A 20,955-nucleotide genomic window follows, 5' to 3' on the forward strand; every position below is an offset into this window, starting at 1 on the left:
CTTGAGGTCGACCGTCATCATAAAATCTTTCTCCCTCAAGGACATCAGGACGGATTTTGGGGTGTCCATCTTGAAGTCCGTCTTCTTGACGAACCTGTTGAGGGCTGACAGGTCTATCACCGGTCTCCACCCCCCCGTTGCTTTCTCCACCAGGAACAGGCGGCTGTAGAAGCCTGGCCCTGGGAGAAGGACTTCTTCCATGGCTCCCTTTTCCAACATGGAGGAAACTTCTTTTTGTAGGGTAGCCCTTTTCAACGGGTCCCTGGGAGCTAACCATTCTGTTTGGGTGGCTGGGATCAGAGGGGGTGAGTCCGCTATGAAGGGGATCCTGTAGCCTTCTTTCAGGACGGACACCGTCCAAGCATCCGCCCCATACGTTTTCCATGCTTGCCAATGGGGTCTGAGGCATCCCCCAACCCGAGGCTTGGGCGGGAGTAGGGGGCCTCTCCCTCTACCTTCTCCTAGAGGGGCGGCCTGATCTGCCCCTCTTCGAGGCGGAGTAACCCGACCTGAAGGAGTTGGCAGAAGTTGTAGTTCCCCTGCGGGAGGGCTGAGGAGATGATGACCAGGAAGAGGAGTGGGCGTCCCTCCTTGAAGAGCTGGGAACAGCTTGAGGGGTCACGGTCCTATCCGAGACTGACCTCTTATACGGAGGTCTGGAGGATGATTGCTTAGGGACGTTGACTTCTCTCCTCTTGGACACCTTCTCCAACAGTTCTTCCAATTCCTTCAAAGGAAACAGGGACTCTCCTCCTAGGGGTAGGGTGCGAATGACTCGCGCCTGTCTGTCTGGGATTTTCCTTGCTACCCTGGAAAGCACTGTGTCCCTCTTCCGGAGGACCCAGTTGGCCGTCAGGGAGAGAGCCTGGTATGCCATAAATTTGAGCGCTTTCCCCCCGGAAGTGATAATGTCCGACAGGAGACTCTGTTGTTCCGGGTCGTCGGGGTCTGTGGAGGCCTGTACATTCACTAACGTGGAGGCCCACCAGTCCAGCCATGAAGAGACGTTAATCATGTCCCTCGACATCTCCTCCATCATGCCTGCTTCAGAAGCCGAGAAGGACACAGGGGCTGAGCTGGCCCTTTCGTCCGAGCCGCCTTGTCCTAGGACATCCACGGCTGAGTCCACTCTACAGGGGCCCGGGCGGCGTCCTTCTGGGATATAAATTTTGGCCTGTAGTTTCAGACCCTGGAGGAGTTTGGAGGAACTCTGGGACCTGGGGGCCTCCGCAGTGCTGGCCACCAAGTTATCTATGTACTCCTGGCCGAGTACTAGGTCTGGGGCGAGGGGCAGGGCCAGAGAGGACTTCGGAAGGACGTCTCGATGTGTGTACCTCAAGAGGCTCGACCTCCAGGTATTCACCTTCGGCGCCTCGGGTTCAGGAATCCCATGGGTCCTCCTGATGCGGGCTACCACCCTTCTGTAGGCGGAGTCCTCCGACGGGGAAACCTCGCCTCCGTCGACCGAGGTATCGGCTTGGCTGGGGGGAGCCGTGCTTGGGAGGTAGACTGGCCTCTCCCTACTAGGTCCCAGGGAGGCCGTCCCGCATCCGTAGGGCGCACCGTACACGGTCGGGTCTCGCCGTGTGGCGGGTGCCACCGACCCCGGGAGGCCTTTCGACTGGGCCAAGGCTCTGGACGCGGAGGACACGGTCCCGGTGGGAAGACCCGAACCCGGCAACCGGTCCTTCCCGCTCGTCGTCCGACCCGGTTGGGCTGGTTCGGTCGGGCTGTCTTCTCGGAAGCGCGCTTCCTCCCGACGGGTGGGGTGAACCGAAGGCCTCGAGGACTTGTGCCTGAGAGTGAGGTCCTTCTTGCGTGGCCGGTCGAGCGGTTCCAAGTTGTATGTAGGCAGTGACAACTTGGAGGCTCGATCACTGGACCGAGAGTCTGGCGAGCGGTGCTTCTTGGACTCTCCTGGGGGCACGTAAAACCATTCGCCGCCGCTGGGAGAGACCTCCCTCTTGTACCTACGGGAGTGAGAGCGTGGGCGCCTCCTACTGTGCCGCGACCTCGACCTAGAGCGAGAACGATCGCTATCGGTCCGCGCTCTCTTACGGTGCCGTCTCTCCCTGCGTTCTCCCTCGGAGGATGAGCCTTCTTCCGAAGAGTCCGAGGGTGCCACGTTCTTCCCGTAACGACTGCTAGAGTGATGCGCAGGGGAGGCCCTTCGCCGCCGACCGTCCGAGACAGGGTGCTGGAGAAAGTCCTCGGGAACTGCCGTGGATACCGAGGGTACTGAGACCACTCTGTCCCTACTAGAAGGCCATGGACCCAGGGATACGTCCATCCTCAGCGGAGACCTCCCTGGAGTCTTCGGTAACTTCCAACCGAAGGAGTCGCTACTCGGGCGACGAATTCTCGAGTGGTTCTCTTCTGGCGGGGGGGAACCCGACGCACCGGCCCACGAGGGCGGGGGGGAGACCGAGAACGCCACACTGCCCCATACCGGGTCTTCCGAGGAAGCGTGCTCCCCTGCCACGTGGCCCGATCCGCCCGAAACACTCGCGGCCCTTCCGTTTACTCCCGAGGGGCCAGCCCTTGGTTCCTCCGTCACACTGGGTTCACTTGGGAGGACACTATGGGTCACAATTACACTGGGGGCTTGCTGGCCACTCCTCTGCGAAGGAGACGGAGAGGCCGAGGCTTCGTCGGACCGATCACTGACCGACTGTAAGGAAGACACGCCATTCACTTTCTTTGGGGAACGCTTAGATGACTTCTTTTTCTTAGTACCATAACGTACCCACTGAATTCCGTCCCAACTCACGCACTCGGAACATGTGTCCGAGGAGGAACAAACTTTACCCCTGCACGTGGAACAAAGGGAATGCGGGTCCACCTCTGGTTTAGAGAGGAAAGCCCCACACGACTTTCCTGCTCTAGGACCAAGACAACGACGCACGTTCTCCATCGTTCGCACACGAAGGTCAACACGAACGAGTTACAGAAAACCCTGGATAACACAAGGGAAACGGACTGAGGACAATTTGCGAAAACGCACTATCGCAGAAAAAACACAAGTCCGTACACTGGGAACACGTGGGAACACAACGCGCCAAAGGATCGAAAGATTTAAAGCGAGAGAGTGAGATGCTTCGGATCTCACGACCAAGGACTTAATGATGTCCTGACCCGGGAAAAACAGTGACCTGCCCTAATCCGGGCCGAAGGAATTATCCTGGCGGCGGGGGTAGTAACTATCGGGAGCGAGATAGGGGGGTAGCGCGGGAAATCTTGGTCGAGTTTGAGAGAGGATCAAGGACCCTCCGAAGAGGTAATTCGAGGTAAAGTATTCGTGTCGGAACAATGAGGGTTTAGCAAATAGAAGTTGTGTTGAAAATGAAAATCTACGTTATTTATATTTTTTTCTATACTTCTAAAGGTTTCCGCGTAAAGTGACTTCAGAAACTTAATTTCGGATAAAATTTTATCTTATAAACTATTTTTCTTCTTTCAGGTCTGGGGATGCATGTAAGGGAGCCATGTTGGCTCTAATATCAGCCTTAGAATTGTCGATTTATATCTCCAGCAAACACGTACTGTATTGATGAAGAAATAAGGCTGAATAGTCCCCTGTTAAGGTAAGAAAATTACTCTCTCTCTCTCTCTCTCTCTCTCTCTCTCTCTCTCTCTCTCTCTCTCTCTCTCTCTCTCTCTCTCTCTCTCTCTCTCTCGAAATTAATGATTTAGAGCATTCGTATTTTTTCTTTTAGCCTCCCAATTATTAAAATTAACCCAAATCTCTCTCTCTCTGAGGTTAATTTTTTAGAGCATTCATTTTTGTCTTATAGTCTTTTAATTAGTGAAATTAACCCAAATGAATTATCGCATTTGATGTGTTTCTACACAAATCTTGCATCATCTGATGGCAAAACAGCTGATCGTAAATACTGTTTAAACTGAAGAGAAAGGAATTGACTTAGTTGAAAAACAATGTTCTCAGTTGTTGATACATCTAAATAAGAGTAGTGGTTTATTTCGATTAACGTACTTTATCATAGAGAATTACGGCACAATGAATATATGATGAAGGATATAGGAAGAAACATGTTCTATGGTCAATTCTTCTTAGCGAGGCAGATTTGCACCGACTCGCAGCGGGGCCCTTTTAGCTCGGAAACGTTTCCTGATCGCTGATTGGTTGGACAAGATAATTGTAACCAATCGGGTAGCGGGAAACTTTTTTCTGAGCTAAAAGGGCCCTGCTGCGAGTCGATGCAAATGCGCCTCATTAAAAAACAATTTAGTTTAGAGGTTCATCTGTATACCTAGGCCTACTCATGGAAAAAAATCCCCTGCCTTGCAATCTGTTGGACGGAAGTTCGAGACAAACTGAAGTTTGATAGTTTCTAGTAGTGTCTGCAACCTCCCCATCCTTGTGAGCTAGGGATGGGGTGGGGGGTTTGGGGAGCCAATAGGTCTAACTTCTGAGTCGTCAGCAGCCATTGTCTGGCCTTTCCTGGTCCTAGCTTGGATGGAGAGGTGACTTGAGCTTGGGTATGATCAAGGTCTAGGAAATTGTCCTCTCCTTTGACTTTGTCATTCATGAGTGTCCTTTTAACTCATATTATTCAGATTATAAGGACACCATCAAAAACACTTTAGTTACCATTGTTATATTTTGCTTTCCATCACTGAGAGATAAACTAAAAGTAATCTTTCATGTATTAAAATAGTCATATTATTACTATACCTCACTATTCTTAACTAAAATATCTGTAGAGCTGTTAAAATACTGTACTGCTTTGAGTACTGTATATTGAAAATATTTTCAAAAATCCCAGTTAGTTCACCTTGGATCTCTTAATTCCATAGGGAGCTTATAAATTAGAAAAAATTTCAATTTATAAATTTGGCCCATATAGCGATGGGGTTCAAGAGGCCATTCATTTTCTTTGGGGGGGGGGGTTAGCCAAATGATAGCTAGGGCTTATAACAGAATAGGGATAATGATAATTGTTATATGAGAACCTTGAAATGTAGTACCATTTTCGTAGATCTTATAAATTGGGAAACAATTTACTTCTTAAGTGTACCATAATCCAAATTGTGTAATAATTACACTTTTAATGGAAACTTATTTATTTCCAATTTTCGTCTTCTATTCTGCACAACTATTTTAAATTTTTTTTTCTATCAAAGGTTTAAAGATATAAGGGTACTAATGAGTTGCAGAGGTGCAATGTAAGATTCTTGACAGTGTCCCAGAAGCTGCACACACGCTCAAGCTTTCTCTCTGAGTAACTAGGTCTCTTAACAACTCTTCAATAGGATGTAACTTGCTCAGTACAAGCCATCTTCACAATTCAATTTTTCAAAGTCATCATTAATGCAGTTACATCTTTAGGGTCTATATTTATGAATTTGTGACATGTGGGCCGGCGTTTATACAGGAGTCTCAAAAGAAACATTACTGGAACACTCTGAATTAATCTTCTTCATAAGTCACCATTACCTTTGAAACCAAAGTTCCTCACCTACAGTAATCATACATTACCATGTGCAGTGTCATTCTCTTTGGAAGAGGGTCATGATCACTTCAAAAAAAAAAATACTCGGTTGAATATCATAAGATCCCTGATCCTGGCTAAAAGATAATTTTCTATTACTCAAACTAGGTACGGAAAGTTTTCCAAAATTTTCAGTAACGAGGACCTTATTCCACAGTTTGCGGGTGAAGGGGACAGAGTCGTTTGTGCAGACTACTTCTCTTGTATGTGAAAAAGGTCAGTTTTTTATTTCAAATATCATATGTAATTCCCCATTATATTGCGCATCGATTAATATTGTGCTGTGATGATGAAACAAATATACTGTTTTTCTACAATGCAGAAAAGTTTGAATATACTGTACACATTTGATTGTTGTATATTGTACACATAAACCCTTCATGATCATCTTTTCTTCAACTGGTAACTCTCTGGTATATCACCTATACTGTATTGAGAATTGATGTGTATATGTAATTTTTTCAAACATAATCTCCAAGATCGTAAAACAACCTGAAATTCTTTTGAAATTAACAAAAAACTGAACCTGATAGTTTGATATTGTGCTTATTTCCTCTTTTTCAATTTCAGTTTGCTATGAATAGAAAACAAAGCAAAATTATACAATCACAAATTTTAAGTAATTTGTATTTTTCCTAACAGTACTTACCTCGAACTACTTTCTTAAGAGTACTGTATCTAGGATTCTCCTGCCAACCGACCAGAATTTTTTGTAGCCCCATCTTCGTTTTCCTTAGTGGGGTCCCTCTGTGGCGGATGGATACTCGCCCTGAGGTGACCCGGGTCAGCGTGCGAGAGCAAGGAGCTAGGCCTCGGTCGCCAGTAAGCTTTTGATAACCATAATTTCGAAATCCTTTAAGACAATCGGGGAAGGCTGGACGGGCAATAACCCGAAAGTAGTTCGAGGTAAGTACTGTTAGGAAAAATACAAATTACTTAAAATTTGTGATTTGTTCCAGCACGGAGTACTTACCTCGAACTACTTTCTTAGGAGACTTATACTTTAGGAGGTGGGGGTGAACTTACAGGCTGGGAGACCCGATAGATAACATTCGATTGAACCTAGATAGGAGGCTAGGTTCTAGCTGACAACAAAAACAGGGTAGGAGACTCGGGGAGAACTAGGCAAAAAACTTCTAATGCCTATGTAACTCACCTCTATGAAAAACATCCGAACATGGGCGTCTCCAACGATCAACTCAAACATGGGCAGAGGAAAAGGAAAGGGAACAGAGGGGAAGCAGGAAAGGGGGTAGTAAGGAGGAACTTGTGTCGCTTTGAATTACTTCCCATGGGCATCTCTGGGGGCTTCAACCTTAAACCTGTTGGAGCGTGGAAATGACTGGGCCGATGGAGAAGGAGTCCAGAGACTTCCTTGTACAGTCTTTCAGGTAATGGGCCGTAAAGGTAGACTGTCTGGACCACGTACCTTGCTCTCAGAAAATGGCCCATTGCCATGTTCTTGTCGAAGGCCAAAGACGTGCTTAGACCTCTAATGTCATGGGGGCGCGGTTTGCCCGGCACCGTGGACCGTCATTCTCATAAGCCCTCTTTATGACTTGCCGGGGCCAGAAAGAGATGGTGTTCTTGGACACCGCCTTCTTTACCCGACCCAAGGAAACAAACAGGCTCTTGATCCCCGGCCGAAGCCTGGCTGTCCTTTCAAGGTATTTTCTGACTGATCTGACCGGGCACAACGACAAGTCTTCGGGATTGTCCGAACGTGGGATTGCAGGGACTGAAAAGCCCTGGAACTTGGAGTCTCAGGAAGCAGAATTTTGAGTCTAGGCTACAAAGTCCGTTAGAAACTTAAAACTTAGGTCTTTCCAACCCTTCGAGTGTGAGACCTCGTATGACAACCCGTGGAGCTCACCGACTCGTTTAGCGGAGGCCCAGGCTAGGAGGAAGACCGTTTTAAGGGTAAGGTCCTTATCATGAACATTCCTGAGCGGTTCGAAGGGTGGCTTAGATAGGACCTTAAGGACTCTGGCTACGTCCCATTGCGGTACTCTAGAGGCGCGGGGAGAACATGACTGCTCAAAACTCCTTATGAGCATAGAGATTTGCCGATAGGCTCCTAGGTTGAGTCCTTTGAGGAGGAAGACTTGGCCCAGCGCGGCTTGAACTCCCTTGATAGCTGGGATAGACACCCCTAGGTCGTCTCTCAGGTGAACCAGGAAGTCTGCTACCTTGTGAATAGATGCGTCCAACGGTCTCAGGTTCTGGGAAGTACACCACTTTGTGAATGTGGCCCATTTCACCTGGTAGACCATGACCAAGGATCTCCTCAGATAACCAGTCATCCTCGTGGCGTTCTTCGACAAGTATCTATCCTTCCTCAGCAGACGCTCAATAACCTCCACGCGTGTAGCCGGAGGGACCGAGGGTTTTAGTGGAACTTCCTGAAGTGGGGCTGACGGAGAAGGTCTTCTCTGTCCGGCAGCGGCCACGGCGGGAGGACCGCTAACTCCTTTAGGTCTGCAAACCACTCTCTCTCCGGCCACCAGGGAACTACCAAAGTCATCTGCAAGTTCTTTGACTGTCTGACTCTGTTGAGGACCTGTCTGAGGGTCCCAAAGGGTGGGAAGGCGTACGCGTCGAGTCCGTCCCATGGGTGCTGGAAGGCGTCCTCGAATGCTGCTGCTGGGTCGGGCTCTGGAGAACAGAACACGGGGAGCTGGGCGTTGAGCCTCGTGGCGAACAGGTCTATCACCGGCGACCCCCACTTGTGGAGGACTGTCTGGGCCACCTTCGGGAGTAGGGACCATTCTGACCCTACTACTTAACCTACCCTGCTGAGGCCGTCGGCTAAGACGTTCTTCTTCCCTGGAATGAATCTAGCCATTAACTCGATGTGCTCTTTCTCGGCCCATTTCAGGATCCTTGCTGTGAGGTCGCACAACTCCCTTGATTTTAGTCCTCCTTGTTTCTTCACATAGGCTACCACGGTGGCGTTGTCGCACATGAGCGCCACTGTGTTCCCTCGGAGATAATGAACGAACTTTATGCATGCTCTCTGGACCGCTAACAGCTCGAATATGTTTTTGTGTAAGGCCCTCTCCTCCGGGGACCATTTCCCTCTTGCTGTTGAGGAGATGGGCTCCCCACCCCTCCTTCTACGCGTCTGTGAAGAGCAACATCTCTGGAGGGGAGGTCGCGAATGGCATCCCCTTCAGGATGTTCGACCTGTCGAAGCACCACTTCAGTGTGTCTTTTGTCTCCGGTGATACGTCGATCGTCTTGTGCGGAGATTCTCCCGGGGACCAGAGTTCCTTCAGGTTCCACTGAACTGTTCTTAGTTTGAATCTTCCCCGAGGGACCAACTTCTCCAATGATACCAGGTGGACCACTAGTCTCTGCCAGTCCTTGGCCCTCCTTTGTATGTCTGATAGGAAGGGAAGGAGTACTTGATCTAGTTTCTTGAGCCCCTCTGTGGAGGGGGAAGGCTTTTCTCAACTTGGAGTCCAGGACCATCCCCAGGTATGTCATCCTGGTGGAGGGGACCAACTGTGATTTTTTTTCCATATTGATGGTGATCCCCAAGTCCCTGCAGAACCGTAACAGTTTCGCGCCTTGCTCCTTCAGTGCTGCCTCTGAGGCTGAAAGCAGCAACCAGTCATCTAGGTAGCAGATCAGGCAGATCCCCTGCTCGTGTGCTCAAGCTGACACTGTGGTAAAGACCCTCATGAAGACCTGCGGGGCTGTCAACAGGCCAAAGCATAGGGTTGTGAATGGCAGAGACTGGGAACCCCACTTCACCCTGAGGAACTTCCTGCTGGAGGGGTGGACAGGTATCTGAAAGTATCCATCCTTGAGGTCCAGGGACATCATGAAATCCCCTTCCCTCAAGGCTGCCAGCACTGACTTCGGTGTGTCCATCTTGAAGTCCGTCTTGCTTATGAACTTGTTGAGGGCCGAGAGGTCGATGACCGGCCTCCAACCCTGTCGCCTTCTCCACCAGGAAGAGCCTGCTGTAGAACCCCGGGGACGAGTCTTTGACTAGTTCTAGCGCTCCCTTGTTCAGCATGGCTGACACCTCCTCTTGTAGGGCTGCCTTCTTCAAGGGGTCCTTGGGTGCCAGCCATTCTGCTCGTTGATCGGGGATCAGAGGGGGCGGCTCCGCCAGGAAGGGAACTCTGTATCCTTCCCTCAGGACTGCCACGGACCACGGATCCGCCCCGTTGTCCCGCCATGCTTGGCAAAAACGTTTGAGGTATCCCCCTACCTGAGGCTTCGGCTGGAGTAGGGGGCCTCTCTTCCTACTTCCTCCTGGAGGCGTGGCTAGAACAGCCTCTCCTTGAGCCGGAGTAATTCGGTCTAAAGGAGGCCTGAGGAGTAGTACTTAGGGGGGGGGGAGTGCGACGCTTGACGCCAGGACGAAGAAGGGGAGTCTCTTCTAGTCTGTGCTGTAGAACTGTAGGGGCCATCCGGCGCAACCCTTCTATGAGTGGGACGTCTTACTATAGGGGGTCTGGGATCCCCTGTCTCCTTGAGTTTCCTGACCCTCTCCATAGCTTCTTCCACTGCTTTCAGGGGGAAGACGGAGTCACCCCACACCGGCAAGTTCCTTAGACACTTTGCTTCTCGTTCGGGGAGCTTACGGATCAACCTGTTGAGGACCGTGTCTCTCCTACGCAAGATCCAGTTCGCTGTCTGTGTGAGGGACTGGAAGGTGAGGAACTTCATAGAATTCCCCCCTGAGTGGATCAGTTCTTGGAGCAGAGTCTGGTTTTCGGGTACCGTCAGATCGTGGGATAGCTGAAAACCAACCAAGGTGCATGCCCACCAGTCTAACCACGATGTCACGTTCACGATATCCTGTGCCGTGTCTTCCATCATAGAAGCCTCAGCTGGCGAAAAGCACACTTGGTCAGAGGAGGTCCTGTCTTCTGAGCTGCCCTGGTTGAGGGTGGATATCACCGCTTCCACTGTGCGGGGTCCCGAGTGCCGTCTGTCAGAAACGTAAAACCTTTTCTGGGTCCTTAGCCCCGGCAGTAGCTTGAAGGACCCTTAGGCTCTGAGTGAGTTCACCTGCCCTGCAACGTACCTGTCTATGTGCTCCATCCCCAACTTTACGTCCGGAGCCAACGGGAGGGTCAGTGATGGCTTCTGTTGGACGGGGTTATCCACCATCCTTCCCAAACCCGAGAGCCAAGCTTGCTCTGTCGACGGCTTTGGATCATCTAGCCGGTGATGGCGTCTAATTAGGGCCAGGACTTTACTATAGGACGCCACCTCGTCCGCTGAACACTCTCCGACATCCATCAAGCCTTCCACCACCTGGTCCTCCGTGTTGGGTGCATCGACAAGCATAGATGGATCCGTGTGAGAGGCTACGTCCTCTCCTTCCGGCCGATCCAATGGCGCGGATACTTCCGCCACGGGTGGATCTGCCGAGCCGGAGGTAGCCGTCATGGGTCTTCCTCCTCCCGGGGAGATCCGTGGGGCATGGGGCCCACGGTGAACCACCGGTTGGCCAGGGCGCTTTGTCAGAGCTGCCGTGGCACCGGGGATGCAGGCCATGATACCGGGCCGAAACAGCGGCTCTCTCCGCTGGGCGGATGGAGCCGGTGACTTAGTGGGTAATGGCATGGCGAAATCGACGTGCGTCGGCGGCTTCGATCGACGGGCAGATCGAGCGGACAACACACGTGGCAAGGGCGCAGGGGCGGCTCCAGAGGCCAACACGGCAGACACTGGAGCGGCGGAGGCCCTGATCGACCCGCTATGGGGGAAAGATACTCGAGTCCACTTGTCTCCGGACGAGCGCCTCTTCTTGCTCTTCCTCTTGGAGGTCTTCGATCGTTTCCTGGAAGGGCCTGAACGGGAGCGAGACTTCCTCCTACGAGACCTCTTCCGTCTCCTTCTCGCCTCCCGAGGGTCGGAGTCCTCTGAAGACGATGAGTCGGACGACGACGATGAGGAAGAGGAGGAAGAGACGGAAGAAGAGCTAGCTGAGTCCTCCGACAATGATGTAAGGTCTTGGCGTTGTTCCACCGGCGTGAAGGGCTGCATGAAGTCAGGCAGGAGCGTCGACGACGGCGCCGAGGGAGTCGACAGCGCCCTCCTAGACGCGAACCAACCATCAAACTCCTCTTCTTGGCGCATTGGTGATCTGAAGGGCGTCCTAGGTGCCGTCCAGACGATGGAATCGGGGTCCAACGAACCTGTAGGCTGCCTCTCTTTGTCTACCTCTCCCCCGGGCGCTGAAGTACCTGAAATGCACTGCCACGATGCAGGGGAAGGAGCCGATCCAGCCTTCCCCCACACCGGGTCTTCAGTCGAGACGGGTCCTGCGGGCACCAGAACCTCGTCTCCCGAACATACTCCCGCCCCCCCCCCCCCCCCAGCAGGCCCCCCACACGCCTGCGAAGCAACAACAGTCCCCACATCAGTTACGTCGGACTCATGGGGCGCGGCAATGGGCCACTTCCCCCCAACGGACTTACCTCGTCCCCTACTCTGGGTAGGGGAAGGTGACAGGAAACCTCTCTCCGACGGAGCGGCAGGTGACGACAAAGGTGATGCGGCGCTAGCCTTCTTAGGGGACTTCTTCGGCGCCTTCTTCTTCTTGGTGGCGTACAAGGCCCACTGGATCTCTGGCCAGGTCGCGCACTCTGGACATGTGGAAGACGGGGAACAACACTACCCCTGCACAAGGAGCACAACGAATGTGGGTCTACCTTTGGCTTCGACAGCCACGCACCACAAGACTTACCGGCCTTAGGCCCAGGGCAACGGCGTTGAGATTCCATAAGGAAGCAATAAAACACCAAGCAACACAAGAACACTGGGAAAGGAGGTGAATGAAAGGGTAAAAGGGAATGGGTTTAACACGCGGTAACCACGTGGTAACACGCGGTAACCACGTGGTAACACGCGGTAACCACGTGGTAACACGCGGTAACCACGTGGTAACACGCGGTAACCACGTGGTAATACTAAGGGTCGGATGGGATGTGAGAGAACGAGATGTGAACTACGTCGCGAACAGAAGCTTACTGGCGACCGAGACCTAGCTCCTTGCTCTCGCACGCTGACCCGGGTCGCCTCAGGGCGAGTATCCATCCGCCAAAGAGGGACCCCATTAGGGAAACCGAAGATAAGGGAAACTACACAAAATTCTGGTCGATTGGGAGGAGAATACCAGATACTCCTAAGAAAGTAGTTCGAGGTAAGTACTCCATGTTGGAACAAATAACACTTACAATATTCAAAGAAACCTTGAACCTTGTGTGTACCTAGTTAAATTATAAATATCTTCATAAATTTAAAATTTGACAACAAATATATAAATTAGGTAACATTAAACATATTAAAATGCTCTGCTTGTCATAAAATCATATAGCCTTATGCAAAGATGGTCATGCAATGTTACTTTTAACCAATAACCCATAACTGTTTATGCTTGCATACCAATGCACTTTGAACATGCAATGTCTTCAAATCGGTTTCATGCATTGACAGTTTATACCCTTAATTGTAAAAGCATAAAGGTTTATCCTGTTCCACATTCTCAGAGCTTTCCATTTCTCCTGTAGGATTATTGAAATATCCACACTATTTTAAACAGATGACAATTATGATAAATATTTGATGTATTCAGACCTCCATGAAAAGACAATTTCTGTTATTGCTTACCCATATTTACTGAAGAAAGTTTTAGTGCTTCATTATTAAAACTAACATCATAGAATAACTCCAAAAGTTTATTCTAATTGTTGTCCAGTAAGTTCATAAAATACCTACACAGGTACATCAAATGTTTAAAAAAAAAAAAAAAAAAAAAAAAAGATAAAATCATCAGACAACATATGAAAGCAATGTATGGCAAAACATTACCGACCCTATCAAGGTGTGGGTTTTTTTGTGAAAACCTTTCATTTTTTCTAATGTACTCTTTGTGGTCTCCTTGAGGTGACTATTAATCAAGTAGAGTACTTTGGTTATTCCAAAAGCCGCAAAGATATGAAAGGGCACCCCTTCCAATGATATGACAGTCTGGATTAGCAATGACCCTTAACGAGCGTACAAAATGTCAACACCGTACAGTAATTACTATTGTTTTGTCATAAATTACTGTCACTTAAATCAGACAGGCCCGTAGGATTTGTTCTTTAAGTGAGGTACAGTAAAACTAGAGTAAACAAAGTTAAGAAAACTGAGCAGATAGTTGGGTGATAAATCTCTCCTTAAGGAAGTCCTCAACTTATGAACTTAATAGGTTCCAAGAAGCTGTTTGTCAAGTAGAACTTTGTTAAATTCTGGCATAGGGTCAGGCTTCACCTAACTCACATGCCTAGGATTTTCACCTCCTTTTTTTAAAAGTCAACAATTAGTCCCACTTCATATTGCAAATGTTGTCTTGCTTAATGCATTAAATTATAGACTTGTTTTATTACTGTATTTCATTATTAACTTTTGATACAATATCTGAAATTTGTGATTTCAGCTGGAATTGTGTTTGCATCTCCGAATGTTTTTAAGTTGAGGACCTTTATATCGGGAGTAGTACTGTATAAAGGCAATGTTGTCAATTACTGTTATAAATTACTGTCATCTACTGCAATAGGGGTAGCCCAAAGGGTTGGTCTTTCAACGTAGGAAAAATCTAAAGTAAACAAAGCCGAAGAAGCTAAAAAATTAGGAAAGTCAGTGAAAATTGATGAAAAGTCGGAGGAGAGCAAAATATCCGAGGGCTGAAGGAACATCGCAAATGTTGGTACTACCCAAAGTGTACCACACAAGATACTGTGCAGGCAGTTAACATTCCTTTCCCTAGAGGTCGTCGTCGTCGGCGCCCACTCGTGTCCGAGTATTGGGTTCTGTCGTTAGCCATCAGCCTCCTATCTATAGGGTGGGTGCTTATGCCTGATGTGGCTGTTAAGTCCTAGTCTGTGGTGGAAGAGTCGCGGACAGTGTTCACAAGGGAGGGTAGGTGGTGGGCGGGGCTGTTCTAATCGCTCTCTCCTTCTTCTCCTCCTAGCCTCCTCATTTTGTCTCCTCCTCTCCTCGAAGTCCACAGTGCCATGGTGTACTGTACTCCTCCAGGTTTTCCTGTCCCTGGCTGTTTCTTCCCATGAGGAAGGATCGATGTCAGTTAGAGCCAGGGTGCGCTTTAGTTGATCTTTATAGCGCATTTTCGGGGCTCCTCGTGGTCTGGTGCCCTGGGTCAGTTCTCCGTAGAATATTTTCTTTGGGAGCCTAGATGGATCCATCCTATGCACGTGTCCTATCCAGCGGAGGCGGTGGTGGATGATGGTGGCCTCCACGCTGGTCAGCGAGGCACGTTCTAAGACTTCAATGTTGGTGGTGTGGCTCTCCCAGGGGATTTTCAAGATCTGCCTAAGTTTCATTTGTTGGAAGCGTTCTAGGTTTTTAAGATCGTTTCTATATAGCGTCCATGTTTCACATACATACAGGAGCGTGGAGAGGACTACTTCCCTGAACACCATTATTTTGGTGGTCATTGTCAGTGCGTGGTTGTTAAATACGCGGCGGTTGAGTCGGCCAAAGGCGGAGTGGGCTGCCCTGATCCTGTTCTCCACGTCCTTTTTGCTTGTGGGAGCTGATGTTAGGATGCTCCCTAGGTAGGAGAACTGGTCCACCTGTTCTAACGGTTGGTCATTCACTGTGGTATTGAAGTTGGGGAGCATCAGTCCTGGTGGATGTTGGACGAGGGTCTTGGTTTTATCTGAGTTGACTTGCATCCCAAAACGTTCGTAGGCAGAGTTGTATGCATCAGCTAACGACTGCAGGTCCTCTGCCGTCTGACCTAGGGTGGCATTGTCGTCAGCATACTGCAGTTCTCGCACTGCACACAAGGTGGTCTTGGTTCTGGCGCGGAGTCTAGCGAGGTTGAAAGCGCCTCCATCCATGCAGAAACGTAGGACGACTGAGGGTGTGTCTGGGGGAATCTCGTTGAGCATTGCTGCGGTGTATAGCGAGAAACACGTCGGGGCCAGAACACAGCCCTGCTTCAGGCCGCCGTTGATGGGGAATGGGTCTGAAAGAGAGTTCTGGTGGCAGACTCTCCCAACCATTCCGTCATGGAGGGCACGCACCAGCTTGACAAAATCGGGTGGGCAGCCATATCTTTTGAGGACGGCCCACATGGCAGGTCGAGGTACTTTGTCGAAGGCCTTTTTCAAATCCCAGAAGATGAACATTATGGGCTGTTGTTGTTCGAGGCTCTTCTCTTGTAGTTGTCGCGCACAGAAGATCATGTCTATGGTCCCGCGGGAAGGTCGAAAGCCGCACTGGGACTCTGGCAGGACGTCTTCTGCGAGAATAAGGAGGCGGTCAAGGAGAATCCGAGCGAAAATCTTACTCGCGATGCTTAGTAGTGATATTCCCCGGTAGTTGTTACAGTTCTCCCTGTCTCCCTTCTTGAAGATGGTAGTGATGTTTGCATCGCGGAAGTCACTGGGGGGGGTCTTGGTCTCCCATATTTTCAGTATAAGGAGCATCAAACGGTTCCTCAAGCCGGGGCCACCGTGAGTGAGGAGCTCCAACGGGATGTTGTCTGGCCCTGGGGCTTTGCCGGGCTTCATGCGCTGCAGGGCCTTGTTGAAGTCATGGATGGAGGGTGGTAGTGCCATCCAGTGACGGACGGGATGCTGCGGGGTCATTCGCAGGAGATCGTCTGGGGTGTCTGCTTGGTCATTGAGGAGGTTCTCAAAGTGAGACCTCCACCTGGCCAGGATGCCCTCGCTGTCGGTGATGGTCGTGGCCCCATCCGCGTCCTTCAGGCTGCCCACTGATGACCGTGTGGGACCGAATATTTCTTTTGTTGCTGCATAGAAGCTGTGCAGGTGACGTTGGTCAGCGAAACTCTGTATTTCTGCAGCTTTTCTTTGCCACCAGGTGTTCTGGGCTTCACGGATACCTCTTTGGCTACCAGCTTCAGCCACCTTGTGAGCACATTTGTTAGCTGCTGTTGGTTGGTTTTCCAAAGTCAGGCGTGCTTGTCGTTTGGTTTCAATGAGAAGAGAGATGGTAGCATCATTCTCATCAAACCAATCCTGCCATTTCTTGGTGGTGAAGCCTAGTGTTTCCTCCGCGGCACGGGCCATGGCGTTTCTGAGGGTGGTCCAGTGGTGCTCGACAGTGGCCTGACCCACAGGGTCTGCGAGGTATTGTTCGCAGGCCTCCTTGTAGTTCTGTGCCACCTGTGGGTTGCGGAGCTTACTACAATCAAAGCGTTGGTGTGGTACGCTGTCAGGTGCCCTTCTGGGTGGTCGTAGGGTCGTCACGGAGAGTCGGAAGATGAGGAGTCTGTGGTCCGTCCAGCAGTCGTCCGCTCCAGGCATGGATCGGGTGATGGGGACGTCTCCTCGGTCTCTGGCTCTGGTCAGGACGTAGTCCAGGGTGTGCCAGTGTTTAGACCGTGGGTGTCTCCATGTGGTCTTTTGTCGCTTTGGTAACTGGAAGATGGTGTTGGTTACCACAAGTTGGTGTTCTGCACACAGACCCAGTAGGAGTTGGCCATTGGCGTTGCAATTTCCAATGCCATGGCGGCCGATGATTCCCTCCCACAGGCGATGGTCTTTGCCTACTCGGGCATTAAAGTCGCCAAGCACAACGAGCTTGTCATTGGCGGGCACTGCCTGGATGGTGCGGTCGAGCTGGGTGTAGAAGGCAGCTTTGTTATCATCGGTTGAGGTCATTGTCAGGGCGTAGACAGAGATCAGGGTGAGATGTCTGTCCCGCGTGATGGGGATGCGGACAGTCATCAGGCGCTCACTGATGGCCTTGGGAGCGAGGTTGTGCTGCTGCACTAGCTGGGAACGGATGGCGAAGCCGACACCGTGGATGCGAGGCTCCTCTAGGGCCTTGCCTTTCCAGAAGATGGTGTAGCCTGTTCCAGCTTCCCTGATGTTGCCCTCTTCGGGTAATCTGGTCTCGCTAAGAGCCGCCACATCAACAATGAAGCGGGCTAGTTCCTTGCAGACGAGGGCTGTACGTCGTTCCGGGCGGTTGGTGTTCGTCACGTCTTGGAGGGTGTGGATGTTCCACGCACCTAAGGTTAATATTTTTTTCTTGTTATTTTGACCGCATTAGTGGGATGTCCGCCAGCCGCGGTGAGCTGACCAGACGGGTTTGCCGTGTCCGATGTTTACCCCACCTTTTCTAGAGGCCTCCCCATGTGGTGTGGGCTGCGGTGTCCTCAATAGGCCAGCCCAGTCACGGGTCCAGCTGCCGAACTCTGGTGTCACGGCACCGTCACCAGAGAGCGACTGAATCTTAGACTCGCCGCCTGAGTGCAGTCGTGGGCTAAGGGCTTCCAGCTATCCAGGCCTGCCCCCTTCACCCACAGTGCTGTCGCCTCAGGACTTGCTGGTGGTGGTGATGATGATGATGGTGAGAAAGAGATGAAGAAGGGTGGAGGAAACGATAGAATTCCAGTAGCTAGGTACAGTATATTGTTTTGGGTGGTCGTGGCTTTGCAACGGCCACGCACACACACTTGGCCCGCATCATTTTCACCGCGGCTCAAGACATATGAGACAGGCGGCTTCTCCGATGTTGGTTGCATCGGGCTGCCGGGCTCTTGTTATGTCAAGGCCCGCCTTGTTGCCTGCCCGACAGGCATTGCCCTCTTCCGCCGGTGCTGGGATCCTCCGCCGTTGGGGTCTTGTTTGGTTTGATTTTGGAGTTTTCCTTCTCCTAGCCTTTGCCTATCTTAAAATAAAGGAGAAGGCCTATAGGGGTCCAGTCTTGGTCCGGTCTCTCAGAACTGGCCTTAGCGGTATGGTTGAGCCTGCCAGGTTGGATAAACTACCCCTCTGCCATTGCCATACAAGATACTGTGCAGGCAGTTAACATTCCTTTCCCTAGAGGTAAACCATCAATATTACACTTAGTCAAAATTGCTCGTAGCCTGGAAAAGACCACTTCTGTCTCATTTGATCCTGCCTCTCTTGATCTCATTCTGTACATTTCCAGGATATTAAAATTTCCAGCACTAAAAATGTAAACCACCAAATCTTTATTTTATATATTCATTCAAGGCTAGCACCAATATTTACACTACTAAAGACAACAGGTATATTCATTAGTGAATCTGTTAACTATTATTTACTTAATTTGTTACCATACTAGCTTAACAGGACCAAAGATTTTTGGTAATTTGATTGGCCTAAAATATTGATTCTATAATCTAAGAATATTCACAATTTAAGTACCTGTTAAGGAAGATGAAGGAATTTTTATAACTATCAGTGATGCTGTTTTATCAACGTTTATCTAAGGCCTACCATTTATATACAGCAGTAAAGGTAGTCAATGAAGATATTGTATCCGTGCAATATACTGTATAAATTTTCAGAAGCCTCTTGCACAGAATTTTTATATCTTCAATTTTGACAGGAATCATTACACTGTACTTTATTCCTTATCTAAAAAAATTCCCTGGTAGAATGATTGATGAGAGGCTACTACTTGCTTAACTTAATAATTAATAATTAACTTTGAACGTATATTGTTAGATTAATTTCAGCCAAATACTGTATAAAATTTTGAAAATCTTGCTGGATATTATTTCCGATATATGAAGTAAATTCTTATACCTCATCAGTAAATAAAATAATTCTTTCCTTTCACTTTACACAATATAAAGGACTACCTACAAGATTAATTCCCCATAATAAGATTGTGATGCCAAACGATAAGACAGAACCATAACTAATTATAATCCAACATTTGCATAAACAGCCCATCCCTATTATGACATCTTTTTATTTACTAAATACCTAATTATTAACATATAACTTATAATAAATTACTGTTTGCTTTATTATATTTTCCCTCTATAAACATCTACAGTACGTAGTTTCATCACCACTCTATCTTTCATCCACAGGTTAAGGTGTTTGACTTGCTGTTTGGATACCAAAAATCAAAGTACAGTACAGTACACTTAATCCCTTCTAAGCAAATCTTCAACTATTATCTGTTCACCCTATGTAAGTAATGATCAATTACTGCAGACAATAGAAGATACTGATATTTCACCATGTTATCAAATTACCGCCCGCTTTTAGTTCTTTGCTTGGTCCTGGGAAAACACCCAAGGTAAGGATAAGTCTTTTACGTAATCTAAGTTATTAGGAGCTTATAGTTCTATTATTGAATTTTTCTACTACTTAATATGTATCATTGCAGTATTGGAAATGATAAAAAAGTCCATGTTTCAATATGCTTGATGCTGATGTTCAAATACTCTTTACATATTTCTTATAATTTCATAGAAGTTTAAGAAGTAATTTTTGGGGGAAAAATTTAAATGTGATCAAGTGAAAGCAAGCTGATAAGTTTCAATAATTTAAGAATATTTTACCATTTAAAAGATAGGATTGGATTTATAAAATTTAGGCCAAATACTAGAACGATTAAGGTCACTCAGCGCTGTTATTAATTTGGTAACATTAAAAGAAATTTCAATAAAATATATTCACAGTATCTATAACCATGTTATAGCTTTAACTCCAAAACTATTTGGCTTTTCATGGTCCCTAACCTGTATCAATTAACAAAGCTTTGCTATTAGAAGAGACTCTATCTAAAATAAGTAGCTCCTCTAGGAGAAGGACACTCTGAAATCAAACCATTGTTCTCTAGTCTTGGGTGGTGCCATAACCTCTGTACCATGGTCTTCCACTGCCTTGGGTTAGTGTTCTCTTGCTTGAGGGTACACTCGAGCACACACTGATCTTATTTCTCTTCCTCTTGTTTTGTTAAAGTTTTTATATTTTATATAGGAGATATTTATTTCAATTTTGTTACTCTTCTTAAAATATTTTATTTTCCTTTTTGCCTTTCCTCACTAGGCTATTTTCCCCGTTGGAGCCCTTGGACTTATAGCATCCTGCTTTCCCAACTAGGGTTGTAGCTTAGCAAGAAGTAATAATGATAATAATAATATCCATATCCCTACATATTGAGATGACAGTAACAGAAATTCTACAATAAATTTCACAGCCCTATATATCATGTTAACCAATTTCCATTACTATCAATCATACTACTATGTTAAACAAGTCATTCAAGTAAAATTGAACACATAATTGTCCTTCATGTTCCTCTCAAGGACATTATTATTACTTAAATTCTACCAAAACTCCAATTATCATAGATGCACTTCATCAATTTAGTAAAAACTTGATTTGTAAACAATGCAATCACAATGCAATTAAAATACAGTATTAGTCTAAAAGACAAGCTTGAGGTACATGGTTTGATCAAATATCTTATATGCACATGAATTTGCATGTAATTCATTTACAATAAAAATATCACAAGAGGGAGAAAAATTACGACCCTCGCTATTGCAACTACCCCAGTTTTTGCTCTTGTATATTATACTACGATAGTTTTAAAACAATCTTGTGAACACATTTTTCAGAGGTTTCCTATTTCAAATCAAGTAGGACTTATTCAT

At 48.2% G+C, this 20,955-nt stretch overlaps 1 protein-coding gene and 1 long non-coding RNA gene across 2 annotated transcripts in view; one reads left to right on the plus strand and one right to left on the minus strand.

Annotated features, from left to right (window-relative positions):
* Positions 1-3,458: 3,458 nt before the first annotated feature.
* Positions 3,459-20,955, plus strand: part of LOC137647246 (uncharacterized) — a 41,368-nt gene continuing 23,871 nt past the window's right edge. The window contains exons 1-3 of the long non-coding RNA XR_011045547.1: positions 3,459-3,584; positions 5,671-5,729; positions 19,378-19,589. This is a non-coding gene — a long non-coding RNA (uncharacterized lncRNA). The remainder of the gene's footprint in view (positions 3,585-5,670; positions 5,730-19,377; positions 19,590-20,955) is intronic.
* The window catches only part of LOC137647242 (solute carrier family 53 member 1-like), a 318,023-nt gene continuing 315,549 nt past the window's right edge, over positions 18,482-20,955 (minus strand). The window contains exon 15 of the transcript XR_011045545.1: positions 18,482-18,700. The gene's annotated coding sequence lies outside the window, so the exon portion shown is untranslated. The remainder of the gene's footprint in view (positions 18,701-20,955) is intronic.

This window comes from Palaemon carinicauda, chromosome 9 (genome assembly GCF_036898095.1).
Source record: "Palaemon carinicauda isolate YSFRI2023 chromosome 9, ASM3689809v2, whole genome shotgun sequence".
NCBI lineage: Eukaryota > Metazoa > Arthropoda > Malacostraca > Decapoda > Palaemonidae > Palaemon > Palaemon carinicauda.